This window comes from Equus przewalskii, chromosome 4, assembly GCF_037783145.1.
Source record: "Equus przewalskii isolate Varuska chromosome 4, EquPr2, whole genome shotgun sequence".
NCBI classification, from domain to species: domain Eukaryota; kingdom Metazoa; phylum Chordata; class Mammalia; order Perissodactyla; family Equidae; genus Equus; species Equus przewalskii.
Genome location: NC_091834.1, coordinates 60856690 through 60877263, shown reverse-complemented (window position 1 = coordinate 60877263; position 20574 = coordinate 60856690). Strand labels below are relative to the sequence as shown.

At 39.9% G+C, this 20574-nt stretch overlaps 1 long non-coding RNA gene across 1 annotated transcript; it reads right to left on the bottom strand.

The window, feature by feature from the left end:
- Positions 1–4529: 4529 nt before the first annotated feature.
- LOC139082856 (uncharacterized) lies at positions 4530–19694 on the bottom strand. The gene is made up of 4 exons (XR_011539183.1): positions 19318–19694; positions 9717–13230; positions 9041–9124; positions 4530–8456 (listed from the first exon to the last, which is right to left on the bottom strand). It is a non-coding gene; the product is annotated as an uncharacterized lncRNA (long non-coding RNA).
- Between the last annotated feature and the right edge of the window lie 880 nt (positions 19695–20574).

Below are 20574 nucleotides of genomic sequence, written 5' to 3'. Positions count from 1 at the left end.
AGTTCTTCTATGTGGGATGTCGCCACAGCATGGCTTGATGAGCCATGTGTAGGTCCACATCCTGGATCTCAACTGGCAGACCCCAGGCTGCCGAAGCGGAACATGCAAATTTAACCACTTGGCCACGGGTCGGCCCCTGATTTTAAGTTTTCTGTACACCTGCAACTTACTTAATTGCCCTGAGCTTCAGTTTTCTCTTCTGAAAATGGGGAAAATAGTGAGATAAGTATGTAAAGTCCTCATCCCAGAACCTGGCACATAGTGAGAACTCAGTAAATGCCATTATTACTCTTCATCGGCTTCTTGGGGATGATTTGGAGGGTGACCAGCTGATGAATTTTAAAGTAAAATTCAGGAGTGCCAGGAGTACTGGTCACGGAGGAAGAGAAATCTCATTTTTTCCAAGCATTTAGAGCAGGGTTTCTCCATAGCCGCCCTGCTGGTACTTGGAGCTGGATAATTCTCTCTTGTGGGGAGTCGTCTTGTGTACTGTAGGGTGTTCAGCAACATCCCTGCATCTACCTACTAGATGCCCATAGCATCTCTCTCCAGTCCCCCCACTGTTGTGACAACGAAAAATGTCTCCAGACATTGCCAAATGTTTCCTGGAGGGCAAAATCGCCCCCATTTGAGAACCACAGATTTAGAGAGAAAAGTCTTGCACTAGCTCTGCTTCAGTCACTTTTATTAAGTGATGGAAAGAGTGTGCACATAAAGCAGTGGAAATGAGTCCTGGAAAGTGCAGCTACAGAAGTTGCTTGAACCTTGGTTTCCTTCACGCAACTGGAAAAGTCAGTCGCTTAGACAGGAAGGTGATAAATCCCTCAGCCTTCCTCTCGTTTGGACAGAATCCTGGAGGCATCCTGTCCCAGGGACAGGACAGCGGTCATTCTGGAACTCCTGCCAGGTCTTTTGTGTGGCCTGAGGGTGAAGGAACCTCGGGGCCTCCTGAACTCTTTTTTCATGCTTTGCCTTTGGCCATTGTTTGGCAATAGAAGGAAAATTAAAACATATCCCCATTGGTGGGCAGAGAGTTGTGCAGTCTTCATTACATTTAGAGAAATGTTTCTCTTCCCCCGTATGAATTTAGACTTCATGCTCTCTCTGAACCCCTGTTTGTCTTTGGGAGATGTGTGTTGGTAAGAAGAGGAGGCCTGTTCAAATCCCGCGCTGGCGGGGACGTCTCCGGAGCCCCATGTGGAATTGCAAAGCCTACCCCAGATTCTTCACGCGAGCCGACTCTTCCACCCACACCTGTTCCCAGGTCCTCCGTGGCTTTTATTCTAGTGTAATTTTAACATGTAATTTTACCTTTTAGGTTCCCCCGCATTGTAAAGCCATTTAATTAGCTCTACCCTCTGGTAAATCTGCTCCATCTACACAGCCTGGTGGTTATGTGGTATCAGGAATTAGGCAGAAAGGGAAGTGTGGCTGGTTCCACATTCACACTTTGAGCCCAAGGTAGTCACATTGTATCAAGAGGGACTGTAGACCCCAAGTTCTAGGAGGTGAGGTTCCGTAGAGAAGTCTGTGATTTGTCACAGCAGTGATGGGACAGGTGAAAGGACCTGGGACGGGGAGAAGCAACACCCAGGAGGGCAACATGAGAGGGATGAAAGCTACCCCTCGCCTTCCCAGTATACTCAGTACACCCACTGGGCAGCAGGACGGGGAGGATATATAGAAGGTAGACGTGGGAGTTAAGCTTATGCCAACTTTATGTTTCTTTACAACTAGAGTTCGAAAAAAAGTTAATTTGGGAGATAAGCAAACATTTAAAATCTACATAAATGAGTGATTGTGACCCAAACACTCCATAAAGCCCAGGAGAAGGATTTATTTCAACATTCCTGCCCTCTGGCCAGAAAAATTCTTCCTGAGTTTTGTTTCTGAGTCTGTCAATCTTAGTTTTTACAATATCATTTCTTTTTTGTCATCCCTCCAAAAGGTTTACATCTAGAATTTGAGGAAGCTCTGGGTTACATAATTTGGCTGCATTTGCCTTCAAAACATGTCTATCTGATCAAATTCACCTGGTAAACATTTTACTTTTATATATATATCAAAGAAACAGAAGTAATTTGATTTGGTTTGATTTGTTAATTTCTTTTTTTATTCATTTAAACACTTCGGTATCTATGTAGCTCAGTCATTCCCCTCCTTGCCCTGACTTTCAACTAACGTAGTTTCTCCTGCTCCCTATTTCTAAACATTTTCACTGCCTTCCTTCAGGACAACACACAAAACTTCCTTTCCAGCAATCTCTCGTTGGTGGTGCTGAGAGAGAAACACAGACTTTGGGGGTGGGGGTGGGGGGCGGCAAAACATTTGTTTTAACATTTTCCTCTTTTCCCTTTCTGATCATGGTTATAGTTCTGACTCTATTTTATTTGTCTGCTGAGGCTTATTAGGACCGAGTTATAGGAGCTCATCCTCTAGATAGGCATCCCAAGAGTATCACTCCAGATCTCCTACGAGGATGTGGATTTCCTCTGGGAAGAGGCGTGGATCTAGGTCATTTGCAAACCCAGAAGCTGCTGTCATTTTATTAGCAGACTGATCTCTTATGATATGTCCATTTAATCAGATTCGACGATCTGGATGGCAGCACAGTGTGCTTTGACGTAGCCTTGCCCTGGGTGGACAGTGTAAGTGTCCTCTGCTGCAACGCCGGGGAAGCAACTAGTGGAAAGAGTGCAGCTCAGATTTGTGACGCAGTGGAGAGGTTTGGGTGGTAGAAAGACCTCAAATCATGACTTTGCCATTAATTGTGTGGCCTTGGATAGGTTACCTAACCCCTGGGAACCCCAGTTTCCTCATCTGTAAAAATGGAATAAGGGTACGTACCTTGCGAACTTGTAAGAATTTGAGAAAATAAATATGTGAGCGTGTGTGCAAAGAATCAGCATGGAGTTACACAAAATGTGAGAAATTTGACTCTATATCCAAGGTTCTACTCGTAGGGTCCTTGGTCTGTAATGTGTGTAGACGTATTGACTAATTTTAGATTTTGTTAAATCAAGTATGCGTGTTGAAAAATTTAAGGTGTATCAGTGAGAAATTGCACTCAGCTAATAATAAAAATCTTGACTGAGAGACTTGAACAAGATCAAATCTGATCTCTGTTTCACACGAATGAAATCTGGAGGTGGGCAGTTCAGAGCAGACTTGGCCACTCTGTGGTCATTAGGGCTCGGGATCTTCTTTCCGCCCTACTGTCCTTAGGCTGTGGCTTCCATCCTTAAAGTTGCCTCCTGGGGCATGATGGTTTCTGGAGTTCCAGCTATCACACCCATATTCCAAACAGGATAAAGGAGGGAAGGACAAAGGAAGACAAGCGAACTGTCATTACTCTTCTCATAAACCTTCCCAGAAGTCCCAACCAACTCCTAACATGATGTTTCCCTTCTATCTGTGAGAGAAATTTGGAAATGTAGTTTTTCAGCAAGTTGTATTTCCCAGAGTTTTCTTGCTATGGAAAAATAGGAGAATGGCTATTGCAGAGGCATCTAGCAGGCTCTGCCACAAGGATAACCATTATATGTTAGAAACAGAATGAGAAATTTCCAAATAAGTAGAAAGAAAGGAAAATTGGGAACAAGGAAAAGTCCATCAATCCAATAGATAGCAGGAAAGGGATAAAAACAAGCCAAGAAAAATCATTATAAAGAAAATGCACAAAATAAGATGGAGTACATAATTCCAGCGTGAGTGTGCTCATCATCAATGCGAATGGATTTTTAACCCACAGATGAGAAATAGTCAGAAAAAATCAAACAAAACTCACCTGTACGCCGTTGACAAGAAACACACCTAAGGTGTAACCAAGGACGCATGAGAGCAAAGGAGCATGAAAATATAAAAAGGCAAATATGTGTTAAATGATCATTTTTTTAAAAGGTAAAATCATGACACTTATATAAATAGAAAATGAAACACCAAAGATTTTATTTAACTCTTTAATTAATGAGGGAACCAGTAAGATGCTATAAAGGAGAATGCGATGTTTTTTATACCCTTTTTATAGCTGAATCAGGAATGAATGCACAAATAGATACAAAATTGGTTCATATCCACAGAGTGATAATCAATTGCATTTTACTGGACACAATTTTTATTTCTAAGGGCAAGAATTATTTGCATTACTATCAGGTTTCTATAAAACAGCTCAAAGACAATGAAAATCACAAACTCTATAGTCAGAAAACTCTGAAGGGTGTGCTCTCAAACGGCTTCATTTTCCATTGAAGACACCAAATAACCTTCTGGTCTTTCATGTCAAAGTTTTTCACAATTGTCCCTGCTCTCCCCTCTCCTTTTGTGATCATAACAACCTCAAAGAAAACATTATTCTTAAGTTTGATTTGCAAAATCCAGGTCCATACTGTAACTTGATCAACTACAAAATTAATTTCTGTCTACAAGTCTTCATAAGGAATCCCAGAATGATCTCGTAAAAGATTTGCTCTCCTGTGGCTAGGAAACTTTTGCCATCAAATTTTACCTATGGTATCTATAAATTTGGGTGAGTTTCTTTGTTCGTTTTTTTTGGTAAAGATTGGCACCGGAGCTAACAACTGTTGCCAATCTTTTTTTTCTATTCCTTTCCTCAAAGCCCCCCAGTACATAGTTGTATACTCTAGTTGTGAGTGCCTCTGGTTGTGCTATGTGGGACACCGCCTCAGTGTGGCCTGATGAGTGGTGCCATGTCCACGCCCAGGATCCGAACTGATGAAACCCTGGGCCACCAAAGTGGAGCACGTGAACTTAACCACTCAGCCATGGGGCCCGCCCCTTCTTTCTTCTTAAAGTCCTCAAAATTTCTGAAGGTTCCTGCTTTGCCAGGAAGTAACCTCCCTCACTTCCTGTAAGGCTGGGATCCTATAAGCCTGACACCAGCCAGTTTTCCTAGGAGGGCTTAGTAAGCATGGGCTCCTTAAGTACAGTCAACCTTAGCTCTCTCAAAGTGGCTGGTCATATCTGATGAATTAAGCACCGTTCTCAAATATGGCACTTCAGACCAGGCCCTGGCTGTACAATCGATTCATCCAATTGTATCCTGGTAAGGAGGAGAGCAGATTCTTATGAAACCTTTGCAAATAACTATATTGCCATGAAAAGCAAGGAGACTCAGTAAGAGTTTCTGAATTCTGTGTGGTGGGTGAGGATCAAATATAATTTTAAAATATTTTATTTCAGTTTACAAAAGCAGAGCCTAAATTTTATAGGTTACAGATATAACTTAAGAAGAAAGAAAAAGGTTTATTTATACAATCAGAATATAGAACACTGAAACAAAATCAACAACAGTCTAAAGAAACCACCACAGTGAAATTCCCCTTGTCAGTTCATTCAGATTGTGTAATCAATTCTAATTACGTGGGTCTTGGGTTAGCAGTCTTCTTGAGTAAAGACAGTCCTGGAGATCTTGACTCAGTCCACCCATATGGTCTGAAAGTTATCTAAGAGATGCCAGCTCAGAAGCCGGTACTCTAGAGGCTAAGTTTTGAAGTGTGGATGGTTTGAAGTAACTGGTACAGTCGTTTTCTGTACAGAGAAAAGGCTCTGTGACCATCCTTCTTGGTTGAGACAAAACCTGGCTGTGGCTTACAGCAGAGCCTACGGGAAAGCATCAGAGTAAAACAAAAACTATCTGTAGATGGCAGAGACTTAGGACGGCTATGGTTACTTCATAACTGGTAACCCTCGAACGTGAAAGGTCTGATGAGGGTGCCTAATAACAACGAAACCAACAAGGAAATGTGGTTGTTTCTATAGCATGCCAAAGAAAGGTAATAAAGCTCCATAAAAGGGATAAATAGAGCCAGCCCTGATGGTCTAGTGGTTAAAGTTCGGCACTCTCACTGCCTTTGGAGGCCTGGGTTTGTTTCCCGGGCAGGGAAGCACACCACCCGTCTGTCCGTAGCTACGCTATGGTGGCAGCTTCCATAGAAGAACTAGAAGGACTTACAACTGGGATATACAACCGTGCACTGGGGCTTTGGGGAAGGAAAAAAAAGAAGAAGAAGATTGGCAACAGATGTTAGCTCAGGGCAAATCTTTCTCTGCAAAACAAAAAAGGAATAAATAGAAAAACTGTCCCTAAGAATAATGATTAAGCTTATATTCAAAGAAATAGGATTTATAGAGAAAGAAAATCTTGAGATATAACATAATGATCATGAAACATAATATACCAAGAACATACTAAGAATTATCAAGTAAAGAGATTCAGGAGTAGGGCCTAGACAGCTGTGTTTTTATAAAACTCCATAGGTGAGTCTAATGTGCATCCCAATTTGAAAACCACTGACCTAGAAGACACTAGATTCAAATCAAAGAAATAAGACTATGGCCAGGCCAGAGTAACCAGTTAAATAATAACTGAAATTATGGTTGAGAACACTATACTGCTGCTGTCTAACGTCATCAGGCAAAGGGTTGCAGGATTCTGATAAATACAGGAAAGCACAACACAGCTATTTCACGAGAATTTTGATCAGTATTTTCCTTGAGGGTAAAAAAACAGATCATGGACAGACAGGACATTGACAAGTTTCCAGAGACCTCCGACAAAGCATCCCATTCCTGAAATATTTATATTTACAATATTTTATCCATATAAATTTAACCCAGGGAAAGCTGAGCTCCTCTGATTTCACAGGCATTCTCAGGAAACTCCTACAATAGTACCACACCAACAAACCTAGCACCTCTCTTTTTATAAGGTGAAAGAACAAGTCTTTATGATTTCCAGGGGCCCACTAAGGAATCTCAAGATAGTTTTAGGCGTAAAAGATATCTTGATTTTCTGTACACTGAAAAATGGTTAAAATAGTACATTTAATGCTACATATGTTTTACCGCAATAAAAAGATTTAAAAATTTGGGGCCAGCCCTGTGGCCGAGTGGTTAAGTTTGTGCGCTCCACTTCGGCAGCCCAGGGTTCGCTGGTTCGGATCCTGGGCACGGACATGACACCGCTTGTCAGGCCACACTGAGGCGGCGTCCCACATGCCACAACTAGAAAGACCCACAACTGAAATATACGACTATGTACTGGGGGGATTTGAGGAGAAAAAACAGAAAAAAATAAAAAAGGAAGATTGGCAACAGTTGTTAGCTCAGGTGCCAATCTTTAAAAAAAAAATTAAAAATTAAAAAAATTATGATTAAAGAATGGCCCCCCCAAATCCTGATTTTATTTTACTTTTTTAGAAATTTAAGATCTCATTTTGGGGAGGTTGAAAATAAAAAGCTTGTCTGAAGATATTTGGATACTTAAGATAGGACCATGGATGCCTCAGAAACGATAATTAATTACCTATGTAATTAGAGTCATAATAAAGCATTTAAAATGAACAGAGATGGTAACAGGATTAAAAAGAACCTTGGCTCTTTCACAATCAAAGAACCTTTGTTCTTTTTCTTCCTTAAATAATCAAGGATATAGTAAAGTCAACATAAAGCACAGGAAATTATTGTGGTAAGACCCAAGATCTTTGCTATCCAGGCAGATTACACAGCAAGTAACCTTTTACATTGTAGGCCAAGGCATTACTCAGTAAACCAAGGCAACGAGCCTACCAAAATTGGGCAAACTTTCCTAAGATTTTAACACATCACAGAGCTACTTTTCAGACTCAAGTACTATGAACTAAGGCAAATAAAATTCACTTTCCAAGTTTTGTCCTCCGTTAAGCTTTTTCCTATTCTGAAACAAACTGCCATTTTGCTTTAGAACAGATCTTAGGGGGTTTGCAAGGTCAAAACTAATTTTATAATAATACTAAGATTTTATTTATGTTAGCATGCAATGCATTCATCATTGCTATTGTCAAATGAATCAATACATATTGTAAAAATTTCTCAGTTTCTTTACTTTTAATACAGTAAATATTGGTAGTTATAATTCACATAGACAAAAGCTCTTTCAGGCCCTCAATAAATCAAAAGAGTGTAAAAGGGGTCCAGAAACTAACAAAAAAAGTCCAAGAACTACTGCCTTGAGAGAAATTTACTCTTTTCCCCTGAAAAACAAAAGCACAAATACAGTTGTATTTCTTTGTCACTATGGCACCTAGTGTAGGCTCAATAACTCATATTAATTAAACTTTTAACCACAATAATTAACTTGATTTATAATGACCCAAAGATATATCTTCGCTGTAGCATATAAAAATAAGAAGCAAAAGTATATAAAACTAAATTATGGTCAGTAATCAACGTTTTGGTATTCCACCTTACTTGGTTGCACAGACTAGAAAGCCAACTCAAACTAGCTCGGGCCAAAAGGAACTGCACGGGGCAGGTGGCTGAGAAGTTCGGGAGTTGAGTAACTTCGGCGTGGGCGACTCAGGTGCTCCAATCAAGTCTTTGGGCGTCTGTCTCTCTCCATCTCCTGGTTCTGTTTTCTTCTGAGCTGGCCCTGTTCTTCAGCAGTCTATCTTCTCATGCTGGAAGGACAACCCCAGCAGCTCTAAGCTCACATGATCCTCAGTGGCTCAGAGCTCAGAGAATGAGATTCATATCGTCTCTTTTTCTCTAAGTATCTGATTGTTCTCCCTAAAAAGTCCTTAAGGAGCTCTATGTGGAGCAGAAACCCATCCTTGGACCCTCCACTCCAAAAGTCTAGGATACTTCAAATGCTCAGCCTGGACCGCCCGCTCACTCCTGTGTTTGAGGAGGTGGGGCTCCTTCTTCGCCAGACCTACCACATCATTTAGAACAGGGAGCAGGTGTTCTTTGCACCAAGCGTGATGCTAACCGTTTTCATGAAAAGGCAGCCTTGTTTAGTGGAAAGGACACCAGAGTGGCATTCAAAAGACCTCAGTTTTACACTATATGATTTCACTCACATGTGGAAGATAAACACACGGACAAAGAGAACAGTTCAGTGGTTACCAAGGGGAAGGGGGTTGGGGAGTGGGCACAAAGGGTGAAGGGGAGCACTTACAGGGTGACGGACAAATAATAATGTACAACTGAAATTTCACAATGCTGTCAACTATTATGACCTCAATAATAATCAAAAAAAGACCTCAGTTGTAGTTCCGGCTCTGCTCCCTCCTAACTGCGTGATCCGGGGCAGCTTATTTCACTTCACTGGACACCAGTGTTTCATCTATAAAAGGAATCGTTTGGATTAGATGGTTCCAGATCTAAATGTCTATAACTGTTTTATTAATTCAGAAAGAATCAAGGTTTATTCTTCTGTTTGGGGGCTCAAAACAAGATGGAGAAGTAGGTTCTAGTAGTCTTAGTAAATGCTCTTATGTTCATCAATAACAGAAACTCATTCAAGCTGGCTTAGGTAAAAGCAAAAAAGTTGGGAGAACTTTATATCAAGATCCAAAGCGTCTCACAGAACCCAAGGACAGGAGTGGACCTCATGAGAGCCGAGAACCAGGAATTGGAAAACTACCAGAAACTATTATTTCTTCCCTCTCTCTCACTCTCTCTCCCTCCCTCCCTTTCTTTTCCAATCTCTCACTCTGTCTCTCTCTCTCTGGCCAGATCATTTTTTTCCCCACTATCCTTTACTTTGCACATCAGTTCCCTTCTTCTCTTTAAATGTCTACTTTCTCTGCTTCTCCTGGCATGTGGAAGAGAATAATTTGCCACGATGGCAGCTTCCACTCATCAGTTTCCATAACCCTTATTCAAGATAAAAGGCAGAGTCAATCATCTCTGAATCCCAACTCCAATCTGATTACCTCATCTCAAGTCAGGTGTCCATTCACAGCTGGCAAAGCAGGGTCATCAATCACAAAGATGACTGCCTCATGGAGATGAAGATTTCCTCAAGGAAAGGGGGGTATTGAACTGGGAAGACACCTCAAAAGGTCTCTATTTCAACAAGGTAATTATTCTGTACAGACAAGTGCAAGGTACTGATCTTGAGAAAGAGGAACTTGGCAAGAAATAACTGTTGGCAAGGATGGAGAAAAGGGAACCCTTGTGCACTGTGGGTGGGAATGTAAATTGGTGCAGCCACTATGGAAAACAGCATGGAGCTTCCTTAAAAATTTTTAAATAGAACTACCATATATCACCCAGCAATTCCACTTCTGGGTATTTATCCAAAGGAAATGAAAACACTAACTTGAAAAGATATATGCACCCCCATGTTCATTGCAGCATTATTTGCAATAGCCAAGACATGGAAGCAGCCTAAAAGTTCATTGATGGATGAATGGATAAGAAAATGTATATATATATACACAAACACACACAATGGAATGTCATTCAGCCACAGAAAAGAGTGAAATCTTGCAGTTTGCGACAACATGGATGGACCTTGAGGGTATTATACTAAGTGAAATAAGTCAGAGAAAGACAGATTAAACATGATCTCACTAATATGTGGAATCTAAAAAAACCTAAAACTGAACATATAGATACACAGAACAGATTGGTGGTTGCCAGAGTCGAGGGGCAGGTGAAATTGGTAAAGGTGTCAAAAGTACAGACTTCTAGTTATAAAATAAATAAGTCCTGGGGATGTAATGTACAGCACAGTGACTGTAGTTAATAATATTGTATTGCATATTTGAAAGTTGCTAAGAGAATAGATCTTTAAAGTTCTCAACACAAGAAAAAAAATTTGTAACTATGTGTAGTGATGGATGTTAACTAGATTTATTGTGGTGATCATTTTGCAATATATACAAAACTTGAATAATTACGCTGTACACCTGAAACTAATATAATGTTATATGTCAATTATACCTCAAGTGAAAAAAGAAGAAAAAACAACTTTACAACTATAAAGCTTTTAGACAAGACAAACGATGAAAAAAAAACTTCTTGAAAAGGCGTGGATTTGCAGAGTCTAGCAAGCTGAACATGACTCATAATAACTAAAAAACAGTGGGGAAAAAACACAGTAGGAAGTGTAGCCACAAGTATAATACATAAATAGTTTTAGGGTCTTGTCTGATTTATATACATTTGGCAGTGAGGATACTGATATATCAATATATGGATCTGGTGGTATTTCTTTTCTGAAATAAATTAGAATAACCAGATGGGTCAGTTTCCAACAGCAGCTCCCAGGCTAATGTGCTCTGATTCCAGCTCTTAGAAGACAGGCCAGCCGATGGAATGCCCAGGAGGAATCGCAAGGTGTTCCACATGGACACTCTCTTCTCTGGTCATAGCTCTTACACTTCTGTATATATATAAATATACATATAATATATATATAGAAATAAATCTGGACACTTCATAGAAATGGAATCCTGTAATATATGGTCTTTTGTGTCTGGCTTCTTCACTTAGCACAAGGTTTTAGTCCATGTTGTAGCATGTATCAATACTTCATTACTTGTTATGGCTCAATAATATTCCATCGTACAGATAATACCACATTTTGTCTATCCATTCATCAGTTGATGGATATTTGGGTTGTTTTCGTGTTTCGGCCATTGTGAACCGTGCTGCTGTGAATATTTGTGTTACAGCTCTTGTTTGAACACCTGTTTTCAATTCTTTTGAACACCTGGGTAGGAGTGAAACTGCTGGGCCATATGGTAATTTTACATTTAATTTACTAAGGAACTGCCAAACCATTTTCCACAGCGGCTGCACCATTTTACATTCTTACCGGCAACATTCAAGGGTTCCAATTTCTCCATATCCTTGCCAACACTTATTTTCCGTTTTTTTGACTATAACTATCCTAGCGAGTCTGAAGAGGTAATCTCGTTGTGGTTTTGCTTTGTATTTCCCTAATAAGTAAGTTCTCAGGTTTCTGATTGCACAGAAAAGATTGTTTACTCTCAGAGGCATGGATTGTATCTTAAGGGCTTAATATTCTTAGGGCTGAGAATACAGTAGGTGATTAATCATGAACTGCTGACAGGTCTTTCATTCGACAAGCATTTACGAAGAATGTCTGAGCTTTGTGAATCGGCTCAGCACCAATCAAAAAGAGTTATATTTCGCTTCAGGAGGTTAGAAGATCAGAGCACACAGATACATCCCGGAGACTCTGACAACAGGCTCCTAAGCTGGCAAATTCACACTTCAACACGAAGCAGCAATGAAAACTCTAGAAACTCTCTAATCCATTGCACCAAATAGTGGCTGAAGGTCAATTACAGTGAAAACCGGTATCGGCTGCTGTTTTCATCTCCCTCTTCATTTTGAACAAAACATGTCTTGGCGGAACCTCTGAAGGCAGATGGATGCCCACTTCCCAGAGGTGTTTGGTGGATTAATGTGAGCCAAACACTCCTTGAAGGGTCAGGTGCTCTTATTAATGAGACCTTTAATTTGGAGCATTTACTACATGTAAGATACTGTCCCAGGCAATTTATTAATAGCTGAGAATGTAGTGCACAGCTTTCAGACATTATCTCAATCTTAATAATAGCTCTTTCCCCCGCTGCAGCACTGGTTCTATCTGGGTTCAGATCGGAGCTCTGTCACTTACTAGCTATGAGATTTAAGCTCTGTGAGCGTCGATTTCCTCCTCTATAAAGATGGAAATTAAAATGCCCATCTCTTAGGGTTGTTTTCAGGATGAGCTAAGATAGCCTGATTTACTTACTACAATGTCTGGTACATGGAGAGAAGTCAATACATGTTAGTACCCTTTGCCTTCACTTGACAGTAGAGACATTATAGATATTATTCCCCCTACTTTGTAGATGGGAAATGAGAAGTCGTCACCTTCTGGGGTGTCTTCCCAGCTCACAATCATTTCCAACTCCCCAGGGACTGCAGCCTGAACCAGGGCGATGGACCCACAGCAGTCCAAAAAGCCACTGCCCCTCGGGTCACTGTTGATTGAATTGAGGGAGACAGGTATGGGACTAAAGTGGGCCAATCAGGTTTTGCAGAAGAATTTGGAATTAAGACCAAGAGACAGACAGTTAGAGTCTGTATGCAGCTAGAAGTGTGTCACATAACTTAGGATCTAAATTCTACTATGTTCTGGTACATGGACGACAGAAGTGGAGAAAGCTGGTCCTCAGAGAGAAGAGGGAAGCAGCTATGCAGAAAGAGGCAGCAATGAGAGCTGAGAAAAGACCCCACTGGTGTTCCAGTACTGTACCTGGTTCTACTCCTTTCTGAGCCCAGCTCACATTTTTTCTCTTGGATTCCATGAGACACTCACCTGCATACTTACAATAAATTTCCTCATGTTGCTTCTCAAAGTTTGGGGAGCAAGGTTTTCATAAGCCATGAACTCAAATGGGCAAATGATTGAACTTTATTTTCCTGTAACACAATTAAATTTTGAGCCCTCATTCCACCTGATGGCAGAAAAGCAATCAAGTAAGCTCCAGGCAAACTCAGTCATTTCAGCGTTTTTCAGATATTTGAGGTTTCACGCAATTCAGAATATTCTCACACATTTCCTCCTCTCCATGTTGTCATCTCTGGACTTCTTGGGCATCCTGGCCTCAGGGGAGGCATTTAGTCCATGCTCATCCCCCTGGAGAGAGGTGTAACCAAGATGCGATGCATTCCTTCTGATCCCAGGTCATCTTGTCCTTGCAGACCACACTCCACCCACCTTATTCTGCATGACAGCCCTTCCCAGGTCTTTGGCCACTGCCAGACATTTGTGTGCCCCTTTCAGGAACCCACCAGGAAGTAAATATTTTTATATCTTTTTTTCTAATAAAAAGGTTTTTGAGTAAAGTCTGAGTAATCTAATCTGCAGAAAGTAGAGTCATCTAGTTATTCTTCTAATTTCTTTCTAATATCTTGTTTACAACATAAACTTTGTACATTCATCTTTCTAGGGGACAGCCTTTTGAAACTTGAAATTCCTTTTTCTCTCATAAATCCTCACTGTTGTAAATCAGAAGTGTTGGATTTTAAGACTGTTGTTTCCACTATAAATTTCAAGAACCTACCTTGGAACTAATTTGAGTTTCAAGAACCTAGTTTGGAACTCAAATCCATTTGGTGAGACACTGCATGGTGATGCAGAGATGTAGCTGGGGAGGGCTAAGAGGCAACACACATTTCATCATGCTGCATGAGTCTGAGTTGATTTCTTTCTTTCTTTTTCTTTTTTGAGGAAGATTAGCCCTGAGCTAACATCTGTCGCCAATCCTCCTCCTTTTTGCCAAGGAAGACTGGACCTGAGCTGACATCCATGCCCATCTTCCTCTACTTTATATGTGGGACACCTACCACAGCATGGCTCGCCAAGCGGTGCCATGTCCGCACCTGGGATCTGAACCAGTGAACCCCGGGCAGCCAAAGCGGAATGTGTGCACTTAACCGCTGTGCCACCGGGCCAGGCCCTGAGTCGATTTCTTGATGACTGTGAGCTGAAAACCCTGGTTTCATTCTCAAAAATTCTTTCCATCCTTCAACGCTGCCTGTCTCTTACAATTTCCAGGATTATCTCCTCTGTAATGTTCAGTCTGCCTTCCACAATCATTATGTCACTTGGGGCACAGATGCTGGAGGGCAGATGGAAAGGCGGTGCCAAAGTTAGACCTACATTTGCAAGACCAAGTGAAACACAACGCCCATTCTCCTGAAGCCAAACTGCTTTTAGAAAGAGAGAAACGAATGGCATTCCATCCAGCATACTCGTCATTCCCCAACTATGGTTTCAGACCATCTTTATACCTTGGCCCACGGAGAGGCTTGCTATAAAATTCTGTTCTCCCACAGCCCTTACACAGCAACTGTGTTGGGAGGCCACTTTAGACATTCCAAACTTCATTAACAGAGACGTTTCAACAAGAAAACTAGAATGGGGGAGCATCTATGAGTCAGCTGCAGCAAATTGGAGGCCAGACAATATATTCAGAATATAACTATTCAGAATAGTCAATAAAAATCAGTTCTGTGGGAAAGACACAACATTACCTTGCTTTAATATAAGGCATTTATCAGTGGCACCAACTTAGGTGGGATTATAGGGGACTCTTAGAGTAGGTATTCCCTCTTTTATTTCTAGGTTGCAGGGTACAGAAAAGTAAGTTTAATGAATTTTAATGATATAATCAAAATATAAGAGCAGGTGAAAAAAGCAGTAAACAGATGTACACATAGGAATCCAGTTATCTAATATATATATATACATACACGTGCATGTATATCTAGGCCCATACAAGGATAAAAGAGAGAACCACATAAACAGGGGTCACTTCTAGGTAGTGGAATCATGAGTTGTTTACATTTCCCTCCTAACACTTTTATACATTCCCCCAATTTTTTTATTATTCTTATCAAGAGAAAATAATTAACATCATACCTTTTTAAAGGTAGAATGAGACTTCCAATCCTCAGAAGATGAGGTGAAAAGATAAGCTGCAAATTCTCCTGTCATATTGCCCAGAAATGCTTGATAACATATAGCAAAACTTACTTTAAATGCGTGAATGAACAAGCAAGTGAGAAAGGAAGGCCCAAGTGCGTCAGTGACACAGAACAAACTGAGCGGTGAGGATGTGAGATGCTGCTGCACCTGGGGTCAGGCCTGGGATTCCCGGAGAGAGCAGTTTTCAAAGCGCATTTTCATTGAAAGAGTAGCTTAGGAAAAAAATGGATCCACTGCCACAGAGAGACAAAAAGGCATTCGTATGCTTCTGCCTGGGTGGGAAAAATGTCCATCTGAGAAACAAAATCCCCAGGTCTGTTTCTCCCCCAAATTTGAAGGTTCAAATTTGCAGATGACCCAGGAATCACAAGTATAAATGACCTCCAGGATGATAAATGACCAAAAAGGTGGTCCAGGTATGATCTCTCTGTGGCAAATGCAGAACAGCTCTTGAGGGACACACCTGAAACCCAGGCCACAGGGGCGTCTCACAGAAAAACGGGCTTCTCCAAAGATGAGCTCACAAACAAAAGTGATGAAACGCAGGACAAAATCCTCCGTGAGAGCCAGCAGACACAACAAATAGCACCAAAAGATTCCCTAAAACTTCACATGAGAATGACAATTTGAAAGAGAATGTAAAATAATCATGTTTAAAATTATTAAAGGCCTAAAAGATGTAATTAAAACACCGAGGAAAGAACAAGTCCTGTGAAAGGCACTGTTGTATGAGTCATAAGCTCAGAATCTGGGACTAAACTGTTGGGTTCAAACCCCATCACTACCACTTATTAGCTGGAAGGTACTACTCATTAGCTTGATTTCTCGATGACTGTGAGCTGAAAGCCCTGGTCTTCCAAGAACGCTTTCCATCCTTCGACCCTGCCTGCCTCTTAGAATTTCCAGGATTAGCTCCTCTCTAACATTCTATCTGCTTTCCACAATTCTTATGTCAATTGGGGTGAGTCACTTAATATTTCTGTACCTCAGGTCCCTCCTGTATAAAATGGGAATATTAATGGTACCCATATCAATGGGGTGTAGAGAGGATGAAATGTGTTAATACATGTAAAGTGCTTAGAACACTGCCTGTCAAGCTATATCACTATATAGATAGATACAATGATATTATATTAGTATACATTACATGTACATATTTTATATATATATATATATTCTAAATCCATGAATTTAAAAATAGACTCTCAGATACCAGACACAAAAAACCAACCGTATGCTGTTCACAAAAGCCACACTTAAAATCTAAGACTCCGAAAGACTGAAAATAATGGAATGGCAAAAAAATTATACCAGGTAAATATACATTTAAAAAAATTGACAGCACATTACTCAGTAGCCACAACAGAGGCCAAGAGATGGTGTACTTATGTTGATATTAGACAAAAAAAGACTTTAAAATTTTCTGATTTTTTAGGGATAAAGAAGGTCACGGCAAAATGAGAACATGAAAAATTCACCAGAAATATTCAACAGTTCTGATATTCTATGCACCAAAAAACATAGTGTAATTGACAGAATGAGATGGTAAAACAGACAAATTCACATTCAGAATGCGGCAGACAAAAATAGAATACGAAAGACTGGAACAACACAATTTAGGTGATTCAGTGTATACCAGAAAAGTCAAGGCTTTCTGACTACAATGTACTATAATTTGAAACTAGTTAACAAAAAGATAACCTCTCAAAAAACATAAAAACACACTTCTAAATAGTTTATGTGTCAAAAAAGAAACCTTGAGGGAAATGAGTACATATTTAGCATTAAAAGACAAAGACAACAACACATAATAAAACATGTGGGATGCAGCTAAAGCAGAACTTGAGTCATTTATGGTCTTAATTGCATACATTAGAAAAGAAGCCTGAAAAGTAATGAGAAACGCCCATTTTCCAGTTATAAAACATATGACAAACCCAGGAAAGTAGAAACTGGGACATAATAAAAATAAAAACAGAAATGAATGAAATAGAAAACTAAGAAACAATAGAGAAAAATCACAAAACCAAGAGTTGTTAAAATAAGATGATACAGAATAGCCAAAACAATCCTGAAAAAGAATGAAGTTGGAGGACTTACACTTGTCAACTTCAAATTTACTACAAAGCTATGGAAATCAAGATAGAGTGGCATTAATAAACTGTTACATTAATGGTCAATCGATTTTTAACAAACATGCCAAGAAAATTCAATGGAGAAAGAATAGTCTTTTCTACAAATGGTGCTGGGACAACTAGATATCCACATGCAAAAGGATGAAATTGAACCCCAACCTTACATCATATATAAAAATTAACTCAAAATGGATCATAGATCTAAAACTATAAAACTCTTAGAAAAAACAGGAGTAAATCTTCATGATCTTAGACAATGACTTCTTAGATACAATACCAAAAGCACAAGCAATAAAATAAAAATTTTGATAAATTGGACTTCATCAAAATTACAGAATTCAGCACTTCAAATGATACCATCAAAAAAGTGAAAAGACAACTCACAGACTGCAAGAAAATAGAGTCATATACCTGAAAAAGGACTTGTATCCAGAATATATAAAGAACCCTCACAACTCAGTAATATGAAAATAAATAACTCAAAAATTGGGCAAAGGATTTGAATAGACATTTCTCTAATAAAGATGTACAAATGGCCAATAAGCACATGAAAAGATGCTCAACATCATTAGTCATTAGGAAAATGCAAAACAAAACCACAAGATACCACTTCACCCCACGAAGATGGCCATAACAAAATAAAATAAAACAGGTAATAACAAGTGTTGATGAGGATGTGGAGAAACTGGAACCCTCACATGTTGCTGGTAGATTATAAAATGGCACAACCACTTTAGAAAACAGTCTGGCAGTTCCTCCGAATGTTAAACATGGAGTTACCAAATGACCAAGCATTCTGCTCCCGGGTATATATCCACGAGAAATGAAAACATATGTCTACACAAACTGGTACACAAATATTCATAGCAACATTATTCATAACAGCCAAAAAATGGAAACAATCCAAATGCCCATCAACTGGTGAATGGATAAACAAAATGTAGTATATCCATACATGGAATACTTCTCTAATATATACTACAATATGGATGAACCTCATAATACGCTAAGTGAAAGAAGCCAGTCATAAAAGACTGCATATCATATGATTCTATTTATATGAAAGGTCTAGAATAAGAAAATCCATACAGACAGAGAGAAGATTAGTGATTTCCTAGGGTTGGAGGAGAGAGGGTGACTGCTTAATGGGTACAGGGTTTCTTTTTAGGGTGATGAAAATATTCTAAAATTAGATTATGGTGAGAACTGCACAGCTTCGTAAATATAATAAAAAACCATTGAATTGTATGCTTTAAGTGGGTGCATTTTATTGTATGCCAATTTTACTCAATACAATTGCATTTTGAAAAAATTAAATAAAATGACATTAAATGCAATGTGGCATCTGAGGTTGGATCCTGGAACAGAAAACCGACATTAGGGAAAAAACTGGTGAAAGCTGAATGATGTCTGTACTGTGGTTAACAGTGTTCTGCTAAACTAACTGTACTAATGCTAATTTCTTAAATGTACATGATTATGTGAGATGTTAACAATAGGGGAGATGGGTGAAGGTTCTACAGGAATCTGTACTATCTTTGCAACTTTTCTGTAAATCTGAAATTATTCCAAAATAAAAGTAAAAAGCAACTACAGCAAACCTTTCGTGTACCTGATACAGAGAGAGAGGAGGCACAAATAAATAATCAGGAATGACACATGGGATATAAACAACAGCATAGTGGAGAAATAATCATAATACTAAGAACAATTATGTACCAGTGCTGTGCAAGGTAGGTTCCTTCACTATCACCCCCTGTCAGGTCTCTGGGCTTAGGATGAATTCCACAGTGTGCCACAGTTTGAGATAATGAACAGGCTCTATTGGGGGGAAACCTACAACATAAGAGCCACCAAGAAGAGATGAGATATGTGATTCACCGTGCTCCCATCACTGCGTGGAGACTCACGTCAGGAACTGGGGGATGAGCTTGTCCGTGGGAGGCCAATGGACGGCCTGGCAGAGTGATCTGGATTTTAGTGCCCAGTGTTTATGGCAGTTGCTGGAGCACCTGGAGCACCCCTAGCACCTGGAGACCTGGGGGAGCTGTGGGCAGCTGCAGGCCCTCCTGCCAAAGGAAGGGAGCTACTGGTTCTGTGGGAAGCTGAGTTTGGAGGCAGCTCCTCCCTCTAGGAGAAGGCAGGGCCAGTCCTAGCTGGCTTCTTGCCCAGTCTACCCAGAGAGCAAGCTCTTAGGGTTATTTGTGCACAATTCTACTTGACACTGATAACCAGTAAATTGAAAACATACAGAAGATGTACAATTTCTTAGAAAAATATAACTTAAAAAACTACTCAAGGAGAAACAGAATTTTCGGTTAGATTCCTAACTTGAATCAGGAGTTTTAAAATCCACCCTCCTCCCCCCAAAAATAAAATAAAACAACCCATTAAGCCCAGAAGATTTTACCAGTCAGACCTAAACTTCAAAGAACAGATAATCATTATCTTAAACAAACTGTTCCAGTGAATATAAAATGCGGGAACACTGCCTACCTCATTCTATGATGGGAAATAATTCTGATGGCAAAATCAGATAAGAACAGTAGGAGAAAGTAAAATTAAAGGTTTATCTCACTTCTAAATATAGATGCAAAACCCCCAAATAAAACATTAGTAAACTGAATCCAGAAATGCCTATTAAAAATACATCATTACTCAGTTGGATTCATCCTAGGAATTCAAAGATGGTTAAAATTAGAAAGTCTATTAATGAGATTTACCATATTAACTGGTTAAAGGAGAAAACCATACGATCATCTCAAAAAATGTATAGAAACTTGTGATAATATTCAACATTGTTTCATAAGTAATACCCATACAAAACTGGAAGTAGAAAGCAATTTTCTTAGCCTGGTTAACGGCAGCTAGCAGGGCCGGCCTCGTGGCCGAGTGGTTGTTTGCACATTCTGCTTCGGCGGCATGGGGTTGACTGGTTTGGATCTTGGGCACGGACATGGCACCACTTGTCAGGCCACACTGAGGCAGCATCTCATACGGAAGAACTAAAAGGACGTACAACTAGGATATACAACTACGTCCTCGGGCTTTGGGGAGAAAAAAAACAAAAACAGGAAGGTTGGCAACAGATGTTAGCTCAGGGCCAATGTTCCTCACCAAAAAGCATACCTTTAAAAA